The following is a 5000-nucleotide window of genomic DNA, read 5'->3' as shown; positions in this document are numbered from 1 at the left end:
GTCCGAGGGTCTCACTTAACCACTCAATCGGTAGGAGCGACGGGCGGTGTGTACAAAGGGCAGGGGACGTAATCAACGCGAGCTGATGACTCGCGCTTACTGGGAATTCCTCGTTCAAGGGAGACAATTGCAACTCCCTATCCCAAGCACGAATGAGGTTCAACGGATTGCCCAGACCTTCCGGCCAAGGGCGGCTACCCGCTGATCCCTTCAGTGTAGCGCGCGTGCGGCCCCAAACATCTAAGGGCATCACAGACCTGTTATTGCTCAATCTCGCGTGGCTGAACGCCACTTGTCCCTCTAAGAAGTCAGCGCCCGGCGCGGCGGCCGGCGCGACTATTTAGCAAGCCAGAGTCTCGTTCGTTATCGGAATTAACCAGACAAATCGCTCCACCAACTAAGAACGGCCATGCACCACCACCCACAGAATCAAGAAAGAGCTCTCAATCTGTCAATCCTCACTGTGTCCGGGCCGGGTGAGTTTCCCCGTGTTGAGTCAAATTAAGCCGCAGGCTCCACTCCTGGTGGTGCCCTTCCGTCAATTCCTTTAAGACCTCTTATGCTCGAAGAGATGAAGCGTTGTATGCGAGGGATAAGGACAGGTAGTCAGCAGACGAAGCCATAATTTCTCAAAAACGGAGCCATTTTGGAAACGAACTTGTACTTTCTTTGGCAGTTATTTCCCTAACTACTGCAAATAAGGATATGAAACTTATATAAATGGATAGAGGAACATGTTGCCTTTCAAATGACACCAAGATTACTAGATCTAGATAATTTTACGACCTTTTATGCTCAAATATATGAAGCATTGGCTGCGAGGGATAGGGACAGGTAGTGCGCACGCGAAGCCATTGTTCTGCAAAAACAACGGGCAGTGGGAAACGGTCTCGCACTTTCTTTTGCAGCTATTTCTCTACCTACTGCAAATATTGATGTGAAACTTATATTAGTGGATAGAGGAAAATGTTGCCATTCAGATGACACCAGAATTGCTAGATCTATATAATTTTAAGACCTTTTCTGCTCAAATATATAAAGCTTTGGCTGCGAGGGAGAAGGACTGGTATCGGGCAGACGTAGCCATAATTCACTAAAAACTGGATGCAGTGGGAAACGAACGCAAACTTTCTTTTGCAGCTATTTCCCTAACTATGGCAAATATTGATTTGAAACTTATAAGAGTGGATAGAGGAAAATGTTGCCTTTCAGATGACACCAGAATTGCTAGATCTATATAATTTTAAGACCTTTTATGCTCAAATATATAAAGCTTTGGCTGCGAGGGATAAGGACCGGTATAGGGTAGACGTAGCCATAATTCACTAAAAACTGGATGCAGTGGGAAACGAACTCGCACTTCCTTTGGCAGTTATTTTCCTAACTAATGCAAATATCGATATGAAACTTTTTGGAATGGATAGAGGAACAAATTGCCTCTTAGATGACACCAAGATTGCAACATTTAGATAATTTTAAGACCTTTTATGCTCGAAACGATGAAGCGGTGTATGCAAGGGATAAGGACAGAAAGTCAGCAGACGAAACCATAATTTCACAAAAACGGAGCCATTTGGAAACTAACTTGTACTTCCTGTGGCAGTTATTTCCCTAACTACTGCAAATAAGGATATGAAACTTATGTAAATAGATAGAGGAACATGTTGCCATTCAGATGTCACCACGATTGCTAGATGTAGATAATTTTACGACCTTTTATGCTCAATTATATGAAGCATTGCCTGCGAGGGATAAGGACCGGTAGTGCACAGACGAAGCCATAATTCCGCAACAACAAGAGGCAGTTGGAAACGAACTCGCACTTTCTTTTGCAGCTATTTCCCTAACTATTGCAAATATTGATGTGAAACTTATATGAGTGGATAGAGGAACACGTTGCCTTTCAGATGAAACCAAGATTGCTAGATGTATATAATTTTAAGACCTTTTATGCTCAAATATATAAAGCTTTGGCTGCGAGGGATAAGGACCGGTAGTGCACAGACGAAGCCATAATTCCGCAAAAAACAAGAGGCAGTTGGAAACGAACTCGCACTTCCTTTGGCAGTTATTTCCCTAACTAATGCAAATATGGATATGAAACTTATAAGAATGGATAGAGGAACAAATGGCCTCTTAGATGACACCAAGATTGCAACATTTAGATATTTTTAAGACCTTTTATGCTCAAATATATTAAGCTTTGGCTGCAAGGGATAAGGACCGGTATAGGGCAGACGTAGCCATAATTCAGCAAAAACTGGATGCAGTAGGAAACGAACTCGCACTTCCTTTGGCAGCTATTTCCCTAACTACTGCAAATAAGGATATGAAACTTATATAAATGGATAGAGGAACATGTTGCATTTCAGATGACACCAAGATTGCTAGATCTAGATAATATTACGACCTTTTATGCTCAAATATATGAAGCATTGGCTGCGAGGGATAAGGACCGGTAGCGCACAGACGAAGCCATAATTCCGCAAAAACAAGAGGCAGTTGGAAACGAACTCGCACTTTCTTTTGCAGCTATTTCCTTAACTACTGCAAATATTGATGTGAAACTTATATGAGTGGATAGAGGAACACGTTGCCTTTCAGATGACACCAGAACTGCTAGATCTATATAATTTTAAGACCTTTTATGCTCAAATATATAACGCTTTGGCTGCGAGGGATAAGGACCGGTATAGGGCAGACGTAGCCATAATTCAGCAAAAACTGGATGCAATGGGAAACGAACTCGCACTTCCTTTGGCAGCTGTTTCCCTAACTAATGCAAATATGGATATGAAACTTATAGGAATGGATAGAGGAACAAATGGCCTCTTAGATGACACCAAGATTGCTACATTTAGATAATTTTAAAACCTTTTATGCTCGAAACGATGAAGCGGTGTATGCGAGGGATAAGGACAGGTAGTGCGCAGACAGAGCCATAATTCCGCAAAAACGGAGCCATTTCGAAAGGAGCTTGTACTTCCTGTGGCAGTTATTTCAATAACTACTGCAAATAAGGATATGAAACTTATATAAATGGATAGAGGAACATGTTGCCTTTCAGATGTCACCAACATTGCTAGATGTAGATAAATTTACGACCTTTTATGCTCAATTATATGAAGCATTGGCTGCGAGGGATAAGGACCGGTAGTGCACAGACGAAGCCATAATTCTGCAACAACAAGAGGCAGTTGGAAACGAACGCAAACTTTCTTTTGCAGCTATTTCCCTAACTATTGCAAATATTGATGTGAAACTTATATGAGTGGATAGAGGAACACGTTGCCTTTCAGATGAAACCAAGATTGCTAGATGTATATAATTTTAAGACCTTTTATGCTCAAATATATAAAGCTTTGGCTGCGAGGGATAAGGACCGGTAGTGCACAGACGAAGCCATAATTCCGCAAAAACAAGAGGCAGTTGGAAACGAACTCGCACTTCCTTTGGCAGTTATTTCCCTAACTAATGCAAATATGGATATGAAACTTATAAGAATGGATAGAGGAACAAATGGCCTCTTAGATGACACCAAGATTGCAACATTTAGATAATTTTAAGACCTTTTTTGCTCAAATATATTAAGCTTTGGCTGCAAGGGATAAGGACCGGTATAGGGCAGACGTAGCCATAATTCACTAAAAACTGGATGCAGTAGGAAACGAACTCGCACTTCCTTTGGCAGCTTTTTCCCTAACTACTGAAAATAAGGATATGAAACTTATATAAATGGATAGAGGAACATGTTGCCTTTCAGATGACACCAAGATTGCTAGATCTAGATAATATTACGACCTTTTATGCTCAAATATATGAAGCATTGGCTGCGAGGGATAAGGACCGGTAGTGCACAGACGAAGCCATAATTCCGCAAAAACAAGAGGCAGTTGGAAACGAACTCGCACTTTCTTTTGCAGCTATTTCCTTAACTACTGCAAATATTGATGTGAAACTTATATGAGTGGATAGAGGAACACGTTGCCTCTCAGATGACACCAGAATTGCTACATTTAGATAATTTTAAAACCTTTTATGCTCGAAACGATGAAGCGGTGTATGCGAGGGATAAGGACAGGTAGTGCGCAGACAAAGCCATAATTCCGCAAAAACGGAGCCATTTGGAAAGGAACTTGTACTTCCTTTGGCAGTTATTTCAATAACTAATGCAAATAAGGATATGAAACTTATATAAATGGATAGAGGAACATGTTGCCTTTCAGATGACACCAAGATTGCTAGATCTAGATAATATTACGACCTTTTATGCTCAAATATATGAAGCATTGGCTTCGAAGGATAAGGACCGGTAGTGCACAGACGAAGCCATAATTCCGCAAAAACAACGGGCAGTTGGAAACGAACTCGCACTTTCTTTTGCAGCTATTTCCCTAACTAATGCAAATATTGATGTGAAACTTATATGAGTGGATAGAGGAACACGTTGCCTTTAAGATGAAACCGGAATTGCTAGATCTATATAATTTCAAGACCTTTTATGCTCAAATATATAACGCTTTGGCTGCGAGGGATAAGGACCGGTATAGGGCAGACGTAGCCATAATTCAGCAAAAACTGGATGCAGTAGGAAACGAACTCGCACTTCCTTTGGCAGCTATTTTCCTAACTAATGCAAATATGGATATGAAACTTATAAGAATGGATAGAGGAACAAATGGCCTCTGAGATGACACCAAGATTGCAACATTTAGATAATTTTAAGACCTTTTATGCTCAAATATATAAAGCTTTGGCTGCGAGGGATAAGGACCGGTATAGGGCAGACGTAGCCATAATTCACTAAAAACTGGATGCAGTGGGAAACGAACTCGCACTTTCTTTGACAGCTATTTCCCTAACTACTGCAAATATGGATATGAAACTTATAGGAATGGATAGAGGAACACGTTGCCTTTCAGATGAAACCAGAATTGCTAGATCTATATAATTTCAAGACCTTTTATGCTCAAATATATAACACTTTGGCTGTGAGGGAT

The 5000-nt window shown here is 41.0% G+C and overlaps 2 protein-coding genes and 1 pseudogene across 15 annotated transcripts in view; all 3 read right to left on the bottom strand.

The window, feature by feature from the left end:
• LOC147799652 (small subunit ribosomal RNA) overlaps positions 1 to 605 on the bottom strand; it is a pseudogene marked incomplete at both ends in the record, with an annotated part of 728 nt that extends 123 nt beyond the window's left edge.
• LOC147799642 (uncharacterized) overlaps positions 1 to 5000 on the bottom strand; it is a 564475-nt gene that overhangs the window by 61144 nt on the left and 498331 nt on the right. The window lies entirely within an intron of this gene.
• LOC110990771 (uncharacterized) overlaps positions 1 to 5000 on the bottom strand; it is an 81620-nt gene that overhangs the window by 32478 nt on the left and 44142 nt on the right. The gene's annotated exons all lie outside the window — the stretch shown is intronic.

The sequence above is a fragment of the Acanthaster planci genome, linkage group LG03, assembly GCF_054643075.1.
Source record: "Acanthaster planci isolate LZ-2023a linkage group LG03, COTS_SCS, whole genome shotgun sequence".
In the NCBI taxonomy this organism is placed as follows: Eukaryota; Metazoa; Echinodermata; class Asteroidea; order Valvatida; family Acanthasteridae; genus Acanthaster; species Acanthaster planci.
This window is presented reverse-complemented; position numbering and strand designations above follow the sequence as displayed.